We start from the raw sequence: 23,853 nt of genomic DNA, 5'->3' as shown, positions 1-23,853 counted from the left end.
CCGTTTGTCCACCTGGGGTTCCTGTGCATCTACCTCAGACTGCATCTGTCCACCTGGGCTCCTGTGCATCTACCTGAGGTTCCTGTGTGTCCAAGGTTCCGGTACATCCACCTGAGATTCTATGAATGCACCTAAGGTTCCTGTGTGTTTACCTGCGGTTCCTGTTTGTCCACTAGAGGTTTCTGTGCATCTACCTGAGGTTCCTGCCCACCTATCTGAGGTTTCTGACGTAATCCTCACAGCCACCCCTTGCAGCAGGCAACCAATGGCCCTGAATCTGGGGATGGTAAAGTGAATTGTTCCAGTCACCCAGCTGGTCTGTGCAGGCCACACTCACAGTGAGTGAGCCCAGTGTGATCTGGTAAGGGATGAGGGCACCGTGCTGGGAGGAATGCCTGGAGGGCAAAACCCCCAATCCCTGAAGTAACTTCCTTTGGGGTGTGCAGGGGTGTGTGGGAGAGGCTGCCCTCCTACAGAGTACTCCCCAGAGGTCACAATGTCCTGTGCACCCCGAGCCCCTTTCAAGCAGCAAGTCACACCAAGATGCTGTGAGCCAGGCCAGACCCTGCATCAGTCAGGGTGGCTCTATATAACCATGTGTCTCCATCTGCCCACAGCAGGCACATACTCAGACAGAGGTGAGAGAAGAGCTCAAGGCAGAGAGAGCCACGCTTATGGAGCCCAGAGAGCAGTGAATCCACATACAGCTATAGGCCATTCCCGTCCAGGCCCCATGGCCTGTCCTGGGCCTCAGCCATCAACCCTCCCTTCCAGCTCCAAGCCTCTTGGGGTGCCACCCCAGTCACAGGGCCAAATGCTTCCTACCTACTCTCTTTCTGTAGCAAAGCATCTCTGGGCAGCCCCCACCCAGCTCCCAGGAAGCTGACGTCTGTCTCCACACTTGTAATTATCATTTAGCAAATTCACACAGGAAGATTACACCACTCGTTCCTTCCCTTGCCAGATGTGGCAAACAAAAAGCTAACATGTTCAAGCTAATTTTTACATTCTATGATTTTGTTTAAACTAAAGCACAAAAGCAGCCATGAGTTGGCCGACTCTCTGCTCCCACGTGCACTCCTAGCCACATCTGCCATCTCCCCCAGCGCTCGGTGGTAGAGGCTCCTCGGCAAGCTCCTGCCCTCACCCGCGCAGCAGCATTTTCCAGGGTGCTTCCCAAAGGGCAGTGAGTTCAACTGAGAGAGCCAGGAAATCAGACAAGAAGGGCAGCTCACTCTGCTACAGCACAACTGCATTACAAAAGCAATTATCTCAGTAAGAAGAAAAGGGGGCTTAAGGACTAGAGCATTTGACTCCCAACCATAAATCTATTCCTTCAGCAGTTATTTCAATAATGAAAGTCAAGAAAATAGTGTTAAATGCATATTATTAAGAGCTAAATTAATTGATTGTTTAGTACAGACAAAATCAAGCCTAAATATTAATGAGCAACTCCTGAACATGAGACCAGACTAAAACAGATCAGCATTCAGCTGAATGCTTGTCAAAGCCACATTAGATAAACAAGGGTAAAAAGAGTTGTCCTCAGAACCCGAGTGAGGTGGAGGAGAACGTCATCAAACAGATTTGTACCTATATGTGCACAGTGCTGGGTGGCCACGAGCAGGCCGTGTGACACTAAACCATTCTTCCCATAACTGGCAGCACAGATGAGGGGCCTCACCGACCGAGAAGCACCTGCGCACAGATGAGGGGCCTCAACCACCGAGAAGCACCTGCACACAGATGAGGGGCCTCACCCACCGAGAAGCACCTGCGCACAGATGAGGGGCCTCACCCACCGAGAAGCACCTGCACACAGATGAGGGGCCTCACCCACGGAGAAGCACCTGCGCACAGATGAGGGGCCTCACCCACCGAGAAGCACCTGTGCACACAGAGCTGAGTAAGGGCAGCAAGGGACTAAACAGGAAGGACCCCTGCACCTCATCACCCCTCCCCATGCACATCACCATGTCATCATACATGCCCAGCTGCTGTGGCGCTCCACAGCAGAGTGCTAGCGCCCGACCACCGTGATGACCCACATGCGTGTGCTGGTTGATGGTAACAACTCACCACTGTGATGTCTGCACAGCCTGAACCCCTCTTGCTGTTACTCTTCTTCTCTAGCAAGCTTTCAACAAAACAAGTTCACTGCAGTTAGTTTTGTCACCCTCTACCCAATTTTTTTTCAAATACTCCTCCATACAAGGAGATTTCAGAGGAAAAAAGGAAAGAAGAACAAAATGAATGGGAGAGCAGCGACATCATCAACATGGCGTTGTCAGAAATCCCTTGTAAAAGTCTCTAGTCAGAATCAACCAATAAATGGGCAAATCCCACTTGCTTGGCACTCTGAAGGGTGACAGAGACTGGAGAAGGATTCCACAAATGCTGAGTCTAAGAAAAAGAAAAACAATTTCCAAAACCAGGAAGGATATTTTCTTCCCAGGTCTCCAGTCCAGACCTCTCCCCCTTCTGGAGTCCAGAGCAGCTTGGAGTCGCACAGAGGCCACAGGTCCCCATGCCGCCGTGGATGCAGATTGTGTGTATCCAAGCACAGGGAACAGGGCAGAACACAAGCCGCTGGGAAGAGCTGCATACAGAAGAGCACACAGGGGTAAGGAAAAAGAGAGAGAGACCTCAGCAGAACTGTCAGCAAGAGGGGCACACACTCACTCCAGTCTCTGGATGCTGGAGCACCCAAACGCAAACGGGCTTTTCTGGAGTGAGCAACCTTCCTGGATTGATGGTATCTGGCTTCCCGGGGCAGGCTAGCCTATTGGGGAAGAAATTGGAGGAAGAAAAGCCTCACCAGTGAAAAGGAAGTAGGGGAGGACAGAACTGCCTTAAGACAGGACGAGTCTCAGAACTGAAAAGTGTAAGGAAAAGTGGGCACTGAGTGAGGGGAGAATTTAAACAAATTGTAGGAGCTGAGGAGAAAATTCTGCACAAAAATAGAACAACATACTCCAAACAGAATAAATCCTAATGGACCTACTCTGAGACACATCCTAATTAGGATGTCAAAATCCACTGATAAAGAGAGAATTCTGACAGTAGCAAGAGGAAAGCAATTTGTCACATACAAGGATCCTTCATAAGACTAAGTGCCTATTTCTCATCAGAAACCATGGAGGCGAGAAGGCTGTGGTATGGTATATTTAAGGTACTGAAAGAAAAACTGCCAGCCAAAAGTTCTCTATACAGCAAAACACTCCTTCAAAAATGAGGGAGAGTTTAAAATATTAACAGATAAACAGAAACTGAGAGAGTCTGTCAACAGAAGAACTGCCCTACAAGAATTACTGAAGGGAGTTCTGCAAGTTGAAAGGAAAGGAGAGGAGACAATGGCTTGTGGGATTGTGAAGAAATGAAGATCTTCAGTAAGGGTAACTAAATATGCAACCCATATACAATTCTACTCTTTAATTCATGTGAGAGTCAAAATACAATCAGACAAGAAAAAGGTATATTTCTTGATAATGGACATGTAATATATAGAGATGTGAAGCAGGAAAAAAAAAACAAAAAGAAGGGAAAAGAGAAGGATGTGGAAGCACAGGACATGTATGCTACTGAAGCCAACCGTATCTGTTTTAATTTCCTAGGTTGCTTGAAGTAATACACCATGAAATGGGTTGGCTTTTTAAGATGAGAATGTATTAGCTTACAAGCTTACAGTTTTGAGACTGAAAATGTTCAAATCAAGGCACCATCAAGGGAAATGCTTTCTGCCCAAAGACCAGCTGCCATCAATCCTTGACCAATGGAATCAAATTGAGAATTCAGAAATAACTCTCACATCTATGGTCAATTTTTTAACAAGGGTGCCAAGTTCATTCATTTGGGAAATAATAGTCTCTTCAACAAATGGTGCTGGGAGAACTGGATATCCACATGCAACAGAATGAATGAGGGCTGCTATCTCATACCATATACACAAATTAACTCAAAATGGATCAAAGACGTTTGTAAAAACCAGGACTATGAAACTCCTAGAAGAAAATGGAGGGGAGCATTTTCAGGATTTTGTGTTGGGCAATGGCTTCTTGGACTTTACAGCCAAAGCACAGGCAACAACAAAAAAAATAGACAAATGGTACCTCATCAAAATTAAAAATGTTTGTGCATCAAAGGACTTTATCATTTTATTGTGCTGGGTAATGGTTTTTTAAACTTTAGAGACAAAGCACAGGCAACAAAGGAAAAATAGATAAATGGGATCTCATCAAAATTAACATTTTAAATCAAAGGACTATCATTAAAATGAGAAAAAAACCTACTCATTGGGAGAATATATGTGGAAACCACATTTCCGATAAAGATTTAATATCCAGAATATATTAAGAAATCCTACAACTTAACAATAAAAAGACAAACAACCCAATTTAAAAATAAGCGAAAGACCTGAACAGATGTTTCTCTAAAGAAGATATAAAAAAGGCCAAAAGGAAGTAAAAGATACTCAACATCATTACTCTCGAGGGAAATGCAAATCAAAACCACAGTGACATACCATTTACACACACTAGAATAGCTACTAGGGTTGAATGAATGTTGAATAAATAAAATTTCATTCATTCTAAGCCAGGATACAAAAATGTCCTATCACTCAATGAAGGAAATTGCAAAACCTCAGAACTTCAAAATATGCCTAAATAACAGAAATCCTGTTGCTTTGTGTACTGGTTTGCCAGCTAAATGATAGGTTTGAGAGAGGCCATCTTAGAGAGTCTACTGCAGCATCTGGCTCACCAATCATGACCCAATTTGGAAACTTCTTAGAAATATGTGCCAACCTCAGTAGTAAACAAGCAAGTAAGCAAACACTACACAAAAGGCAGAACTGTAATACATTACCACAGTGTCATGTCAGGTGGAGGGGAGTGAAATTATAGAGTATTCGCATCTGTGGGATGTACAGGTAGAATATATGGTTATTAGAATTTGATAAGTAGGATTCATGTGATCATTTTTAGGGTAAGAAGTAAAAAGAAAAATGCATATAGTGGAAGGGGAAAATTAAAAATATGCAAAAAAGGAGATTTAAAAGTAACAAATTTTTTTCTGTTTTCTTTTTATTGCTTTTTCTGAATTGAAGCAGATGTTTTAAGAAATGATGATGATGAATATACAACTATATGATGATATTGTGAGTTATTGATTATATAACAAGAATGGAATGATCATATGATAAGAATGTTTGTGTTTGTATGTGGTTATGTACCATAAATAAAAAATAAATAAATTTAAAAATATATATATCAAGCAAAAACTAACAGTAATAAAGTATAAATATACAAATTCACAAAAAAGTAACATAGAATAATAAGACAAATAGAAAACACAACATAAAACAGTAGATAAACCAGATATGTTAGATATTTCCATAATATTGATGAGCTAGCTGTTTAAAACAGTCCATTGAAAGAATTTTCACTCAGAACTCTAATGTCTTTCTAGTTTTCACTGTTTCTGTGTTGAAATATTTAGGGCTCTCTCTTCATCCTTGAATTTTCTAGAGTTAATTAAGATGTATTTACATATTATTTACTGGGTCCTTTCATGCTAATTTTCAGCAGGGAATTTTTTTTTCTATTATGCCCATGTATTTTTTGTTTTCTCTCTTTCCATAATCTAGGTTTATTCCTTCTGGAACTTCAGGACTCCTCTTAATACATTCTTTCTCTTTTTCCTTAAGTCTGCGTTCTCAAGAGTTGCTTGACTTCATCTCACAACTTTCTTCTTTGTTCTTCTGTTGTGTCCATCCTGCACTTAGGTTCACCTATTGGGCTTTTTATTCTGATAATACTTGTGACTTCCAGTGCTTTTTCTCTCTAATATACAAAGTATCATCTCCATTATCTCGAGCATGTATATTAGTGTTTGTTTCCTCAGATGTCCAATCTTATTTTGAGAGATTACCACATGGTTTTTCTTCAAATATTGTGTCTTTGTTGGCTGAGATTTGCCTTTTGAGTATGCCTCTTGATTCTTCTGTGGGTGTTGATGATTTGACTGTGGACTCTCTCTGGTCACTATGGAAGAACACTGAGGGGTACACGGCAAGTGTGGTGTGTAGTGAGGGCCTATCTTGTGGGAGGATGGGTTGCTGTCACATGCTTCGTGGGATGCAGGAACTGCCTAAGGAACCGCCCTACCTTTGTCAGCTTGAATCTGGGGGCAGACACCACCACCGCCCAGCTGGGGAGGGCGTCAGCAGTCGCAGCTGTGCGCACTGCTGTTCCCCAGCCTTCATCTGATTTCTCATCAGAAACCAGGAAGTCAGTAGGCATCAAGATGGCATATTTAAAATGCTAGTTAAAAAAAAAAAGGTTTCAAACAAGAATTCTATATCCAGCAAAACTATCCCTCCAAAATGAAGGAGAAATTAAGATATTTCCAGATAAATAAAAACAAGATATTGGCACTTGCAACCCAGTCCTGCAAGAAATGCTAAAAGGAGTCCTTCAGGCTGAATTGAAAGCACATTGGCCATTACCTCAAATCCAAATGAAGTAATAGAGAACATTAGAAAAGGAAACTATGTAATTAAATATAAACATAAAAGCATAAATGCATTTTTGCTTGTAAATTATTTCTCCCTAACTGATTTGAAAGTAAAGTGCATAACAAAAATTATAAAACTAAATTTAATCTAATTTCAATCTTAGATATAATCTAAGCCACAAGAATGGCTATATCAAAACATGGACATGACAAGATATTTAAGAGGATTAAAAGAAATTAGCACCCTCATACACTGCTGGTGGGAATGTAAAATAGAACAGCCACTTTGGAAAACAATACTCCAGTTCCTCAAACTGTTAACCATTTTATTACCATATGGTTACAATTCTACGCCCATATACTCAAGCACATTGAAAACATGGGTCCACAAAAAGACCTGTACATTCATATTCATAGCAGCATTATTCATCATAGTCAAAGTGTATATAACCCAAACATCAACCGCTAATGAACAGATAAACAAAATGTATTTTTGTTTCATACAATGGAATATTAGTCAGCCTTAAAAGGGAATGAAGTACTGAGACATGCTACAGCATGGAGGAGCTTTGAAAACATTATGTTAAGTGACAGAAGCCAGATACAAAGGCCACATATTAAAATACTCCATTTATATGAAAGGGAATTTTTACCTTAATATATATAATTTGGGAGAACACAATTCAACCCATGACATTTGCTTTATCAAATATCTATATGAGAAGATTCTTAACCACTAAATAATTTTTTTAAAGATCATAAGGTTAGTTCAAGTTCTTGAGTCAGTTTTGTTATGCTATATTTTGTAGGGTTTTGTCCTTTTTATCAGTGCTCAAATTGTTTGGCATAAAGTTATCATAATACTCTCCTATTTTTTCATCTCTTTTCCTCTAATTGGAACTCACTTTCATTTCTACTAGTGCTTGTTTCTCTCTCATTTGGAAAATCAATCTTAGCAGAGGATTGTCAGTTTTATTAGAAAAGTTATATCACTGAACCACACATGCACCCCAGAATGGCCTTTTATACCTAAGTACTTTAGTGTGTGTTTTCTAAGATAGGAAAAGGGATGTTCTCTTAAATTCTAATTTGCAACCTGCTGGAATGTGACATACCAGAAATGGATTGGCTTTTTTAAGGGGAATTTATTAAGTTGCTAGTTTACAGTTCTAAGGCCATGAAAATGTCCAAATTAAAGCAAAGCTATAAAAATGTCCAATCTAAGGCATCCAGGGAAAGATACCTTGGTTCAAGAAGGCTGATGATGTTAAGGGCTTCTCTCTTAGCTGGAAAGGCACATAGTGAGATCTGCTAGCTTTCTCTTCAACAGCTTCTCCAGGGCTCTGTCTGTTCTGTTGGCTCTGTCGTTTCTGGTGGCTCTAGCAGCTCTCTTGGCTCTGAGCTTTTGCCAAAACGGTTCCCTCTTAAAGGGCTCCGGTAAGCAACCCCATCTTGAATGAGTAGAGACACATCTCCATGGAAACCATCTAATTAAAAGTTACCACCCACAGGGGCGGGCCGCGGTGGCTCAGCGGGCAAAGTGCTTGCCTGCCATGCCGGAGGACCTCGGTTCGATTCCCGGCCCCAGCCCATGTAAAAAACGAACAAACAAACAAAATACAATAAAACAAGAAAATGTTTAAAGATGTTTCCTTTCCTTCCTTCTATCCTTCCTTCCTTCTCTCTGTCTTTCCTTCCCTTCCTCCCTCTCTAAAAAAAAAAAAAAAAAAAAAAAAAGTTACCACCCACAACGGGATGAGTTACATCTCTACGGAAACCAACAAAAAGCTCCCACCTAGCAATATTGAATGAGGATTAAAGAATTTGGCTTTTCTAGAGTACACAACAGATTCAAACCAGCACATCTTATATTACCGCACTACCATTATCAACTTACAAAATTTTAATCTATTAACTGTATTCTCATTTTGTCAACTGACTCAATAATGTCTTTTATAGCATTGTTTTCTTCCTTTCCCCTTACTCTTCCCTACCCACCCCTTCCTAACTCTCCTAGATAAAGTTTCTTAGCATATCCTAGATAATGTTTCATGATCATCTTGTACCTAACCTGCACCAGCCCTTAAATCAGACAGTTCTTTTAAGGACCCCAGTAGCCTGTAGTGGGGAAATGGTAATAGAGACTGGTGGCTTGGAGCTATACTCCAGAAAAACGTTTTCTTAAATGTCATCTATTCTTGTGGGTGTGAACCCTTGTAAATAGGACCTTTTGATGAGGTTACTTCATTAAGGAGTGGCCCAGTGGAATTCTATTACTGAAGACCTTACAGGAAGAGTCATATAGAGAAAGCCATAGAGGGAGCACCCAGAAGCTGGAAGGTAACAGAACTGAAACATCAGGAGAGGCCACCATGTGCACTGCCATGTGACAGCAAAGCCAAGGACCGAGGATTGTGAGCAGCCAGCCCCAGAATGCCACATTCTTCTGGGAGAAAGCACTGTCTTGATGGCACCTTCATTTTGGATTTTTCCTAGCCTCAAAACCACGAGGCAAAAAATTCCCATTGTTTAAGCCATGGTATCAGCTTTAGCCACCAGGAAAGTAAACCAGAGATGAAGGTCTGGGTACTAGGTGTGCTTACTGCTATTAGGGTGTCTTTCTAGCCCCTTTCAGTGGCCAGAGCTAAGAAATATATGCCTGTATAAACACATACATAATATATACATGCATGTATATGCATAAATACGCAAATATATGCATATACGCATATATGTGTGTATACATAAAATAAAACAATCCTGTGACATCCTTTCTCTCTCCCATAACCCCCACCTCTTGTAGTACTAAGAGCCAATTCTGCACATTTATTGCCTACTTCATGCTCTCTGATGTCATGTGAATAGCCTGGTAGGGGGTCCTGCACCATGGAAATTGACAAACACCACAAACCAGGGCATCCCTCTCCCTTCCTCCTCCCCAGGACGTATGTAGGTAAATAATTTTTTGTTTGTTTTTCCTTTATTACTTTGAAAAGAGAAGCAGAGATATGCATGTTTTCTACGTTTTCCTTTCTTATACAAAAGATAACTATATATGCTCTTTTGCATTTTGCAGTTTAACATTATCTCCTGGAAATCACTCTGTACCAGTTCATTAGAGAGCTTGCTTTTTTCTTTTTTTTTTTTTTTTCCATCTCTCTAAAGTGTCTTCACTGTGTGAATTTTTGATAGCTTATTCAATTAAGCCCCTACGCTTAGGTGTTTAAATATCTTCCAGTATTATGAAATTACAAACAATGCTATGATGAATAACCTTGTGCATTTGTATTTTTGTATTGCTGTATCTTCAGGATAAATTCCTAGAAAGGGGATTCCTGGGTTCAATGGTAGGGGCATCTATAGTTTTAGTAGAAGTTTCTAAATCCTCCTTCCTGGGGGTTGTTACTGGTTTCCATGCCCACCAGCAGAATATCAGAGCATGCCTTCCACACTGCCTTACCCAGAGGGTGAAGCTTGTGAATTTTTGACAAAATGGTGGTGGAATGGTTGTATGTCAGGGTAGTTTTCTATCGTAGTTATGTTGCTGTAAGTGAAGGTAAACATCTTTTCATATGTTTAAGGGCATCTTAACATACATAGTTATGAACTGCCTTTTCATTTCTTTTGCTCATTTTTCATGAGAATATTCTGGTGTCTTTCTACGCTCACTTAAAAAAAGTTTGTTGTAGATTAGCAATATTAACTCTTTTTTTCTGTGCTATATGTTGCAAATATTGTGATCCATTTATTATTTGTCTTTTGTCTTTGCTCATCACATTTTTTACTATGCCAAAGGGTTTAATATTTATAAAGACAAATGTATCCATCTTTTCTCTTACTACAGCTGGACTTTTAGTCATAGATAGAATGGCTATTCCTATACCTAGAGTAAAAAGGAAATCACTCATTTTATTCTAGTACTGTATACTTTTTACATGTTTGTTTTAAAAAATCAAAATTTTCAGTATTTTGATCTTTACCATGTGATGTTTTTGTTCTGTTTCATTATATTCTGTTATTAGTTCCTCCTTTTAGTTTTTGGGGTTCATTTTGCTGTTCTTTTTCTAACTAAGGTTGAATCCTTGTTTTTTAAAGTTCAGCTTTTTTAATATAAGCATTTAAAGTTACATACATTTCTAAGTGTAGCTTGTCACAGTGCACACATTTAGATATAGTATACTTTTATTGTCTTTAACTTCTAAATGCTACCTTGTTTCCACTATGATTTCTATTTTCACTTGAGTTACATGGAAGTATTTCTTAATTCCAGATGCATGGAGTTTCTATATATAGAAAGAGTAATCTATGTATATTTGCATAGTATATGTAATATATATGTGAAGTAATTTCATCTTTAAGTTAACTGCATTGTAGAGAAGGTAGACTCTATGTTCATAATCCTTTTACAGGTATTGAGGTTCCTGGATGGCTCATGTATGGTCACTTACAAATGTTTTATGTGTCTGAAAATAGTATACATACTGCAGTTTTGGAGCATAAGCATTCTACATATGTTCATTAGATGAAACTTGATAACCTTGTTCAAATCTTCTCTAATTTTCTGAACTCGATTGTCAGTGGCAATTGTGTTCAAATCTGCTAGCTTGATTGTTGATTTGTCTATTTTCTTGTATTTCTATTCATTTCTTCTTAAAGATTGAGATTTTGTTTTTAGATGCATGAAAGTTTAGATTTATTGTATCTTACTAAAAAATTGAACCTTTTTTATCTTACATAATGCAGTCTATCTCCAGTAGTGCTTCTTTACCTTTATTAAAGTAAATTTTGTCTGGTGTATTTGCTCCATATATATTTCCTTTCCCTTACCTCTCCTTCCCTCCCCCTCCCTCTCTCTCTTTCTTTCTTTCTATGTTTATTTTAGGAATATCTTTTGAAACAGTATCTAGTGAAATTTTGTTTTGTTCTTTTCGACAATCTCTTATTTTAACAGGGACATTTAGTTTAGTTTCATTAATTATTAATTACTTGCACATTTGGATCTTATTCTGAAGTCTTTTCTTGGCTTTTCTTTTGGCTCATCTCGTATTTATCTTTTTCTTCTTTCTTCTCATCTTTTGATTAACATAAGCTTTTCCTCATTCATTTTTTTCTTCTACTACATAATTTTTGTTTCTCTTATTTTTGTATTTGCCTTTACACATATATTAATCAATGACCAGTTCATTAGTATTTTTATGTTACAGATAATATAAGAACATTAGCATACTTTATCTCTGATTAGTCTCTCCTGCCTTAAATACTGTTCTCATTCTCTTTTCATATTTTAATGTTGTGCACCTTATTTATTATTTTATACACTCAGTGCCTATTTAGTTTAAATTATATCCTATCACTTTATTTGCTCATATCACTTCATTTCTTACTATACATCATGTCTGTGTCTTCTAAAATGCATCCTGGTGAGAATTTTGCTGGGAAACTTTTAACATTTAATATTTTCCTTTCATTGTTTTAATATTCAAAATGCATTTTACTTACTAAGTCATCTTCAAGTTGCTTTATCCAAGATTATTTTCTGAAATGAAAATGAAAAATGGAAAATTTGACATGCAACATATTCTTTAGAAAAAGCTTTGTTTATATATTCAGAAGCAATGAGGCATATATTTGTCAAATATATATACAGTTCTAATATAATAAAAATGGGCATCAAAAAATAGTGCAGAGTACCCCATACACTAGAAAATGTTTATATAAAGTTGAAAAGTGATCAGACATCAAGTAGAGATATGAATGAAGCTGATCTGGACAGAATAAGGTAATTCGGAACTCTGAGTAAAGGATGATATTGTTATATCTTAAAACTTCAACTTTTGTGTGAGACTAAAGGGAGAGATGTTCATTTGGTGCAAAAGTTATATTTTGGGCAGAGCATTTCCTAATTTAATTTGTATGGTCAGTTTAGGTGAATACCATAAGTACAGAGAATCTTGAATAGCGCATGAGATTTTGTGAGTTTGTCCAGGTTAGTGAGATACCCCACTAAATCCCAGAGTGATTTGGACAGTAAATAAAGAAGTATTTTCAAAGTTCCCTTATGGAAATGGGGAGAAAGGGGGAAAGATTTGATTTCCCCATTTGGAGAATTTCTGATACTCTTGCAAGCAATGGAGACAACCAAATCAATAGGCTGAGACCTCAATCTCAGGGTTCACCCCTATAAAACATATCCCTGCAAAGGATAGGCTAAGCCTACTTAAAATTAGGCCTAAGAGTCACCCTTAGAGAACCTCTTTTGATGCTCAGATGTGGCCTCTCTCTCTCTATGCCGACACAGCAAGTGAACCCACTGGCCTCCCCCAACCCCTAAGTGGGATATGACTTCCAGGGGTATAAATCTCCCTGGCAATGTGGGACAGAAATCCCAGCACAAGCTGGGACCCAGCCTCAAGGGATTGAGAAAACCTTCTTGGTCAACAGAAGGAAGAGAAAAATGAGACAAAATAGTATCAGTGGCTGAGAGGTTTCAAATTGAATCAAAAGGTTATTCTGGTGGTTATTCTTACACATTATACAGATATTCCTTTTCAGTTTATAGTGTATTTGAATGGCTAAAGAAAAATACCTGAAACTGTAGAGCTGTGTTCCAGTAGCCTTATTTCTTGAAGATGACTGTATAATGATATAGCTTTTACAATGTGACTGTGATTGTGAAAACCTTGTGTCTGATGCTCCCTTCATCTAGGGTATGGACAAATAAGTAAACAATACGGAATTAAAAAAAATAAATAATAGGGGAAACAAAGGTTAAAATAAATTGGTTAGATAGAAACACTAGTGGTCAATGAGAGGGAGGGGTAAGGGGTACGGTATGTATGAGTTTTTTCTTTTTTCTTTTTATTTCTTTTTTTGGAGGGAGGCAAATGTTCTAAAAATTGATCATGGTGATGAATACACAACTATGTGATGATACTGTGAGCCACTGGTTGCATACCAAGTATGGAATGTTCATATGTTAAGAATATTTCTGGTTATATATTGTTTTAGCAATAAAAATATTTTTTTAAAAGTGCAGGGCAGATTTTCAGAGTGTCGTATGGGTTACAGTCCACAATTTTAAGTTTTTCCTTCTAGCTGCGCTGAGATACCGGAGACTAAAAGAAATATTGATATAGTGATTCAGCAGTCATACTCATTTGTTAAATCCCTTCTCTGTTAAAACTCCTTCTCCTTGATCTTTCACCCATCTTTAGGGGTATTTGGGCTCTGCCCATTCTAACTTGCTCATGTTGGAAGGGGCTGTCGATAATATGGGAGAGGGGGATGGAACCAGTTGATGTTCTGGAGGCTGGACCCTCTGCATTTCAGGACTTATCTGGTCCAGAGACCCATCTGGAGGTTGTAGATTTCTGGAAAGTAATAACACTTCATGGAACTTTTGTAGAATCTCAGGTAGAACCCTAGGTGTCTTTTAGGGTTGGCAGGAATGGTTTTGGTTGGGGTTTGGCAAGTCATGGTAAACAGCAATATCTAGCTGAAGCTTGCATAAAGAGTAGCCTCCAGAAGAGGCTCTCGACTCTTTTTGAAATCTCTCAGCCACTAATACCTTATTTTGTTATATTCCTTTTCCTCCATTTAGTCAAGCAGGCATTGTTGATCCCTAGGTGCCAAGGCCAGGCTCATCCCTGGGAGTCATCTCCCACATTACCAGGGAGATTTTCACCCCTGGATGTAATGTCCCATGCAGGGATAAGGGTAATGATCTTACTTGCAGAGTTGGGCTTAGAGAGAGAGAGGCCACCTCTGAGCCACAAAAGGGATCCTCTGGAAGTAACTCTTAGGCATAACTACAAATAAGTTTAGCTTTTGTGCTACATAAATAAGCTTCACAAGAGCAAGTCTCTAATGTTTGAGACAGCATCAGGGTTTCCCTAGTCATAAAACTTAATAGTTCCATATTTGTTTCTCCCATCCCTCAAGGGACTTTGCCAATACTTTTTAATTATCAGCCCATCACAGCTTGGGATGTCTCTGGGTATTACATTAAGTTATTAAGAATTACAAGGCCTCATTCCCATTTTGGGCTCCATGTGTTTGGGTTGTTTAAATGAGCTATCCAGACAGGTTGATTTAGATTGTGTGTTCTATAACTAATTGCTATAGCATGCTTTGAAATACATTTCTTTTTTTGTATATACATTTCACAATAAAAAATAAAATAAATTTAAAAGATCATTTTAGCCATTAAAAACAGTACAAATATTCAGAAAAAATTAATGTACTCTAATGTTTTGACTTGTTCACTGAATACATTAATATCATCTTATCAATAGGTCAAAAGAGGAAATAAACAGAATAATCCTTTGGATGACTATCAAAAGGGCCTCGGATAAAATTCAAAATCCATTATTGCTTTAAAAAGCTCTTAATACACTGAGAATTTTTTTAAAATTGAATGAGACAAGGATGATAAATTCATGAAAAAGAAAATGAAACTATCATTATCACTTATCACTGTTCTAGGTAATACAGACAGTACAATAAAACATAAGAAAATTATATTTATAGGAGAAATATTTCATCAAATACTAGAAAACCTAAAAGATTCATAAGAATTAATAAGAATTTTGGTAAAGTGGCTGGTACCAAAATAACATACAGGGAACCCATATATTTGTGTATATAACTGAAATAATCAAAAATAAAATAATTGGGGGTGGTGTGATAGCGGCTCAATGGCAGAGCTCTTGCCTGCCATGCCGGAGACCCAGGTTCATTTCTTGGTGCCTGCCCATGCAAAAATAAAATAAAATAAAATAATTGGAAAACTATAAAAGTACCTAGGAAAAAATTAGCAATGAAAGTACAGGATTTTAATAAAAACTGTAGTTTTCTAACAATTATAAAATAAAACTTACTGAGGGGCATACTATCTACCTGGAGGGGAATACTCAATGATTTTAAGTGTTAATCTATCCATTTAATGTAATTTCAATAAAAATCCCAAGACAAATCTTTGTATACCTTGACAAAATGACTCTAAGGTTTTGCCGAAAGAGTAAGTGCATAATACTAGCCAAGGAAACTTTGAAAATGGAGAGGTTCTGTTATTACCAAATATAAAATTGCATCAGAGAGTGGCAGTTATTTAAAATGTATTACCAGCTTAGGAAAATAAAGATATCTATCCAAATCGGATAACAGAATAATAAGTATATAATTTAAGAACAATGGATATTTAAGTCCTTCATGTAGACTCCTCTTGGCTAAGGCCAACAGCCCCTCCCGTGCTCTAAATCCAAAACCTTCCTGAATTCTTAGAGACAAACACCCAAGGAGTATGTGAGCTCTCTCTTGGCCTTGTTAGTCTTTAAACTGTGTCTCTCTGCTGACTTCTTTTCAGGTTTAAACATATTCAAATAGTTTCTATCAAAACAAACAAACAAATCTCTCCTAGACATCAAGATTTCAGAGTCAAAATTGTACAGCAGTCATCTCCACTTCTTCACTCTCCACCATTCTTCAATCCAGCTCAACATGGCTTCCTGTCCCAGAGGCTGAATTTCTCTTCTTAAAGTTTCCAATGACCTTCTGACCATCCTCATGCTAAATCCAATGGGTATTTTTCAGTCCCTATTTTACTCTGCTTTTCTCCCTTTTCAACCTGGAAAAAAAAAAAGCATTTTTTCTGGTAATATATAGTGGTAGCAAGGGTACTCTAAAACAGGCACTCTCATACTTGATAGTGAAAATGTAAAACAGTCAATTTTCTCGAAGGGAATCTGACCATGTATAGTGTTTTAGTTTCCTGGCTGCTAAAACAAATACCACACAATGGGTTGGCTTAACAACAGGAATTTATGGGTTCATAGCTTTCAAATTCTGCTTTCCATCCAGCATTGGAACTCAATTTGGCCAAGTGACATAAATTTTCTCTATAGCTCTCTCATTTTTGAGCCCTCAGAATTCTTCCAAACTTTTACTCATTACCCAATTCCAAAGTGTTCCCACCTTTTCAAGTATTTGCCATAGTAGTACCCCACTTTTCAGTCCCTCAAAATATTTTAGTTTCCTAGCCGCTAAAACAAATACCACATAATGGGTTGATTTAACAACAGGAATTTACTGGCTCATGGTTTCAGAGGCTAGTAGGCTTGCTTCCTCCTAAGGTCAGTATCTTCTGGCTGGCAATCCTTGGGGTTTTGTGGCAGTGCACATGATGGCATCCTCTCCTTTCTCTTCTGGGTTCCACTGACATCCAACTCGGGCTGCTCCCCTGTCTTCTCTTTCTGTGTTCAATCTCCATTGCTGATAAGGACATCAGCATATTGGATTAAGGTCAAACCCCACTCAGTTTGGGAACACCTGAATAGCATCTTCAAAGGTCCTATTTACACATGGGTTCATACCCACACGACCAGGGGTTGGAAACTGAACATGCCTTTTGTGGGAGACATCACGCAATCCCCCAAAAGTGCTTACAATCTGAACTTCTTACAGTTTAAAAGTAATGTACTGGGCGGGCCACGGTGGCTCAGCAGCCATGCCAGAGAACCCAGGTTTGATTCCCGGTGCCTGCCCATGTTAAAAAAAAAAAGGTAATGTACTGAGGGAGTTAAAGAAGACTCTGGAGCAGGGGAGCCCTGGACTTGAATTTTTGCTCGGAGCTGACTCATCTTTGGCTTCAGCTTGCTCATCATTCATTGATAAAATGGGAGAATTAAAAACCTGACCTTGAAGAAATGCTACGGTCAAGTGAGGATCTTTTGCTTGGAACACAGTGATTATTGCAGAAACCATTTTCTCATATGGTGATATATTTGTCCTTTGAAAGATGCTGAGGCCCCTTACCCTCTTTGTAGAAGCTTAAATTGCTTGCATGCCTTTCTTATACTCACCCCCTTTTATCTATAGGGCTGGGAAGGAATAGGTGAAGAGATTCCAGTTTCACGGATGGAGAAACATTGCGGACAAGGTAGCCAAGGTCACAAAGAGGTCTGAAAGAAGAGCTAGAAACAGAATTCAGTCCTCTGGATTCCCAGGCCAGAACTTGACTCCACTAGACCAGGTGGCCTCCTACCAGAAAGTTCTCTTCCCATTAATTCTGCTCATACTCTGCCAAACTAATACAAGGGAATGATGAGAACAGCCGAGTTGTGCTCAAGATAACAGCTGATCTCCAGCTGCGACCAGCCGTGCTGCATCTGGCTTGAAGCCCAGGCTCTGAAAAAAAGGTACTCGTGGTATAGTGGTATTAAGAAGCAGTCTCACTAGCTGCTTGTCTGAAAGCAGGGGCTGAGAGACGGGTGAGTAAAATCAAACACATGTACTTAATAGCATGGTGAACAAAGCTGTAGGATTAATAGTCTTATACATTTAAAAAGGAAAACAGCCAAAATCACCCAGGAAAAAGTGAGTACCCAGAGATAACCTCTTTCTAGCCCACGGTTATGGAGCACATTGTCAGTTACCCTTCATACCCAAAGATAATCTAACTGACATGATACAAATAACATATGAAATAAGGTGATTAGGAATGAACGCCCAGTTGAATAGCATAAACTACAAGTGCCGCTGGAGTTAGGGAGAAAGAAAATAAAGGCCTGGAGTAAGCAGCATGAGTTTGTGAATAAAATGAGAAATGTTGAACCAAAGAAATAGAAGCCTCCTTGGCCTCTCACCATCAGGCAGGGCACTCCTCTGGGGCAGGAAGCATCAGACCACCCACAGCTATAGCCGAAGGTGGGCACAGCCTACCTGGATAAGGATACACCCAACCCACTCATGCTAGTGAACATTAAATGCACCCACAACTATAGCTGAAGGGGGGCACAGCCTACCTGGATAAGGATATACCCAACCCACTCATGCTAGTGAACATTAAATGCACCCACAACTATAGCTGAAGGGGGGCACAGCCTACCTGGATAAGGATACACCCAGCCCACTCATGCTAATGGACATTAAATGCACAGGGTCTATGATGGATGCATGGAACATGTTTAAAACAAAAGCATAAAGAAAAGTTTACTGCTGCTTACAATAAACGCATACCTAGAGATGACTTGTTCTCCACCTCCACGCCACCCTCCATACATCACCCCTGGTCACTATGGACCCTTGACAACAGTTCCTCAAATCCATTACTGCCTCTTTGTGCAGGGCAGCCAGACAGCCTAGACACTCAAGAAGCAAAGAGAAGAGTGAGTCATTTAATAAAAAACAAACAGCCACTCGGTGCCAGGCTGCACTATGATCTAAACCTCTAGGAGGACACCATTCTCCAAAATCCCTGTAAGAGGAGAAACAAAGCAAAGAATAAAGAATGCACATAACAAAACCACCCACCAAAAGAGTGAGAGAAGGAAAGGAGGAAGGCAGAAAACTGGCGCTCTGAGGCTCCAATCCATGTGCCACAGACATGTGTAATTCCTGCTGTAAAAACAGAGTTTGAGATTCAGTGGGATTGCAGAACCTTTGAGGGCATACAACTGGTAAGGAGCAGAGCGAAGGAACAACAATACATCATACCCGGAGTCTCTGCAGCCCTCTTATGCCTCACCATGTCTGTGATGGGAATGTAAAAATGTCTTTTTCTCATCATGCCAAGATGCCATGTCTTCCTGGTGTTAAGGCCCATTTTTCAATCAATAATCAGTGGCCATTCCCGTCCCTCCAGGCCCTGGTTATCTTGGCTTGGGGACAGGCAGGTAAGTAGGGCTCGCTCTGTTGCCACCACAGTGCCACCTGCCACTGTGACCACTGCCAATGCACTTCCCAGGGGAGCACAGGCCCCGCCCGGGAGGCCTGAGCCTGGGCCAGCACATATGACTGCCAGCACATATGATGGCCAGCACATATGACGGCCAGCACATATGACGGCCTGCACATAAGACAGCCCGCACACTGAGAGACACTCCCCTTGGCGAAGAGCTCCAGAAGTAGCCTCTCCTCAGCAAAGTCTAGCTCAATTCCAGAACAACGGAGTTTTCTTGGTTTAGCTGTCCTGACATAATACCAAGGTAATTCTGTATCTACTTTCAAGTAACTCAAACACCTTTGACCAGTCCTCCTCTTCCTCTGGCTCTGAGACCCGGGTAATTCCCCAAGGTTCTCAATCCAGTTCCTTCCTGGTCACTCTCCACAGGCTCTTTTCCTTGCCCATGGCAGACTGCAAGCTGTCCCCCAAATGTCTTCTCCCTTTCCTCCTTAATAACAGAGTGCGGCTGAGCATGGGGCTGCCCAAACAGAGATATCGCCAAATGTCCCTAGCAGCGAGGGGTCCATGATATGATGTAGGTTTAGCTTCAGCTTCAAATCCTTAAAAATGAAATTGTTTGCCCTCCTTGCACCTAATCCCCTTCAAACAAGCTGGAGAAAATTCGAGGTGCAAATGTGTTCATTTCATCTTTGAGGTCACAACAATGGAAGCAGCTACCTTAGACCCAGGGATAGAAACCACATATTGAGAATGACAGGAATATACACAAGCCTAGGGCCAGGGACGCAGCCGGAATGCACTCGGGATGGGATGGCCTCGCAAGAGCTGCTTACTCACCCCACAACTATTACATCAGCGAAATAAACCTGATCATGTTAAACCTATGGTGACTGGGGAGCTCTGTATTCCAGCAGCTTAATCCCCACAAAACTGCAACCCACATGGGTTCAACTATTACTCTTTGCACAGGATTCTCCATGTGTGCTTCTGACCTCTCCTTTGCTCTGGACCGGGATTTCAAAAGTTCCTGGGGAATTTCTTCCTTGTGTCTATTTTGGTTTGCTAACGCTGCCGTAATTCAAAATACCAGAAATGCTTTTACAATGGGGATATCAAACCAAGAATATTTGTTTCTCTAAACAGAGGATAGGAAAATGTGTTGTTTAAATAAAGGATACAAAAGTAGGGTGCATTTCTCAAATCATGTAATAGAAGCTAATTATCATTTACATGATACCAAAATCAAATTTAAAAATTAGAAAAAAAGAAAGTGATAGACTGCTATCACTCTGGTCTCTAGACCAACATAACTGTAGCACTCACAGTGACTCTAACCTTAACGCCAACCCCAATCCTAGCACTGACCTTTAACTCCAGACCTAACCCTATTACTAACCCTTAATTCCAGTCCCAAGACAATTTTGTAACAGTATTACCACTGGTAGAGTATTAAAAAGTACCAATAAGACCTTAAGTAATTTATTCCAATAATCAACCACTGGAATTTCATCAATGGAATCTATTCCATCAAGAGATGAAAGAGAAAATCATGGACCTGGAGTGAACACATTTAGTAAAATGCAACTTCCACTGTAGATTTTAGAAAAAAACACAACTTGGTAAAATATCAATAGGAAGAAACTTCCAAAACTTAATGAAAAATATCTACTGGACGGCTACAGCAAGCATACTTCATGGTGAAGGATTTGGCCCAAGTCAGGAATAAGTTAAAAGATAACTGGAAAACCTCTTGCAACTAAAATCATTTTGGTACATAGCAACATTCAAATATATAAAAAGTGATGGCTTTCCTGTACACTAGGGTATATTAGAGAAATACAATAGGAAAAATTCTAATTATAGCAACCAAACAACTTATTTAGGTTGGGGAAAAAAGTTCAAAAGAAAGAAACATCCTATAGTAAAAAAGCTGTAAAAGGTAACTGAAGGTTGTAACATAATAAATGGAGAGATAAAACATCTTCTTAATTGGAAACCCAATATTGTTAAATTAGCAGCTCTTTATAATTTAAATCATGGGTGCAATCCATTCGAAATGAAATCTCAACATGATCACTTTTCTTTTTAATTGAAAATGAGACTAAAGTTCATCTAGAAAGTGATTAGGTAAGAACAGCCAAAATATTTTTTTAAAAGAATGAGATTCTTAACCTATAAGACATTTAAATATAAGTTAAACTAAGATAATTAAAAGTTTTACCAGCACAAGAACAAGCAGATCAATTAAAAAATTCAGAAACAGACACTAATATACACAATATTTTCATTTATGATGTACTTATAAGACAAAAATAATATCACAAATCATTAGGAAAATGAAGAATTTTTATAAATAATATATGCAATAGTTTTAAGAAAAAATAAGCTATATCTTCAGGTAGTAATACATACTAAATTAAATCCCATCAGGATTAAACAAATATATGCAAACAATAACAGTATAAAAGAAAATATAAGTGACTACCCACATTTCAGGATGGGAAAGGATTTGCTGACTGTGAACACAATAGAAGGTGACATCACAAAGGAAAATACTGATGTAACTGCCAGAAATGCCACAGATCAAATTAAAAGGTAAATGATTCAACTGGGGAAAACAAACATAAAAATGTAATATCTTCAATAAATCAAGAATGTTTGTAAGTCAATAAGGAAAAGGCTAAACTAACTACAGTTAAAAGTGTGTATGTGTAAAAAAAAAAAAGAAAAAAAGTGAATGTGCACATATATTTTCCCATCTGCAGATGCACGAAACACCCAGCTTTTCTGTGACACAGGCACACAGGCACTTTTATCTATTTCTGGCACTGGCCTTAACCAGCAATCTTGAGAGTAATTTGGAAACTGCACATTATGCCTCTTTTAAAAGACCCACCTCCTTTAACCGAGGAACCCGTTCTCTGTGAATACTGCGTAAGGAAGAAGAAAAGCAGAGGTGGATTCATGCACAAGGGTGCCCGCCTCACTACAATTTATATTAGTGACGAATCTGAAAAAATTCAAATGCATTAAACAAAGAGGGAACGAGCATATAAATGACACATCCACACAGTGGAAACTATGCAACCATTTAAAAATTAGTAACATGGAACCCTTCTAGTATACTATTCGTTAGAAAAATAGGGCACAAAGATGGGTGGGTACTCCACCCGAGGCCTTTTAAGAGTCTGGAGAATGAAATGCACCAAGTGCCTGCAGTAGCCCTGGGTCCCTGGAGCACCAAGCCTGAGGAAAAGTGCTGTCAGCACTGCCAGGGACTCACCTCCTGGGTGGGCAGCAGGAGGTGACCCACAAAACCACCCTGGAGGAAACCAAGAGGGCACAGGGTCACAGAAGCCTCAAAAGGAGCATGCTACAGGAAGGGGCACTCGAGAGCTCCCCAGATGTAGAGTTCAAGGTCACTGAGTGGAGTTTCCCACTCAGGTCCTGGGAGGGGGTTCTAACAGACCTGTGCTCTGAAAGGGGCAGAGACAACAGGAGGAAGCTCAAGCAGGCCCTGGTTTCATAAAAAAAAAAAACAGTATTTGCCATAACACTTTCAATTTTTATTTTTAACAAAATTACAAACATACATAGTTTTTAAAGTCAAATAATTCTATAAGGCTTATAATGAAACACAGTGGACTCTTGCCCAACCCCTCCCCCCACTCTGACCCCCCTGGCTTCATTCCAGAGGCCATCTCTGTTAACTCTTATCTTTTCTGGTATTTATCCCCACACTTCTAATTACCAAGTGTGAGGGTTTGAAAATATGCATCCCAGAAAAGCCACGTTTTAATCCTGACCCAATCTTATGGTGCCAGACTGACTGTTTAGGGTAGGAAACCCTGATTGTATTATTTCTATGGAGATGTGACACACCCAGTTGTGGGTGTGACCTTTTGATTAGATGGAGATGTGATTTCACCCATTAAGATGGGTCTTGATTAGTTTACTAGAGTCCTTTAAAAGAGGAAACATTTTGGAGAAACCTCAAATGCAATGCTTGGAGAGCAGAAGGGACAGAGTTGACACAGTCACCATGAGACACAGATGTTTGGAGAAGCAGGGCCCAGCAGACATTGCCATGTGCCTTCCCATGAGGTGTTAGGCAATCCAGAACCTGGAGAGAACCAAGGGAAGCCAAGAGGTGAAATCCAGCCCTGGAGAAGACAAGTAAGGAACCCCCACATGAAACAGAGGCTGAAAGCAACAGAGCCTAGGAGCAAGGGACCAGCAGATACCAACCAGGTACCTTCCCAGCTGACAGAGGTGTTCCAGACAGCATCGGCCTTTGTTGAGTCAAGGGAACCTCCTGTTGGTGTCTTAATCAGGACATTTTCATGGTCTGTAAAACTATAAACTTGCAACTTAATAAATTGCCCCTTTTAAAAGCTGGTCCATTTCTGATATATTGTATTCCACAATCTTAAGCAAACCAAAACACCAAGTTTATATTGCTATATCCTAGATTTACAATATTATGTCTCATCTATTAACTTCCTACTATGAAAGATGGGAATCAGCTCTCTTATGCCACCCACACACACTTCTCTCCAACCTCTCAAAATAGTTACAAATTCGTCTGCTCAACATCCAACTTACGACTGTGTAGCTATTATTCACACCTGATGCCTTCCTTATTTCTTTCTGTA

The 23,853-nt window shown here is 39.4% G+C and overlaps 1 protein-coding gene across 42 annotated transcripts in view; it reads right to left on the bottom strand.

Annotated features, from left to right (window-relative positions):
* The window catches only part of PCBP3 (poly(rC) binding protein 3), a 470,825-nt gene that overhangs the window by 244,430 nt on the left and 202,542 nt on the right, over positions 1–23,853 (bottom strand). For 17 of the 42 annotated variants that reach the window (XM_077119197.1, XM_077119200.1, XM_077119198.1 and 14 more), the window contains exons 1-2: positions 21,688–22,087; positions 12,016–12,052 (exon numbers count right to left, since the gene is read on the bottom strand). The exons of 2 other annotated variants lie outside the window; for them this stretch is intronic. The gene's annotated coding sequence lies outside the window, so the exon portion shown is untranslated. 23 more of the 42 variants (XM_077119201.1, XM_077119199.1, XM_077119210.1 and 20 more) reach the window with 9 other exon arrangements.

Source organism: Tamandua tetradactyla, chromosome 10, assembly GCF_023851605.1.
Source record: "Tamandua tetradactyla isolate mTamTet1 chromosome 10, mTamTet1.pri, whole genome shotgun sequence".
In the NCBI taxonomy this organism is placed as follows: Eukaryota; Metazoa; Chordata; class Mammalia; order Pilosa; family Myrmecophagidae; genus Tamandua; species Tamandua tetradactyla.
This window is presented reverse-complemented; position numbering and strand designations above follow the sequence as displayed.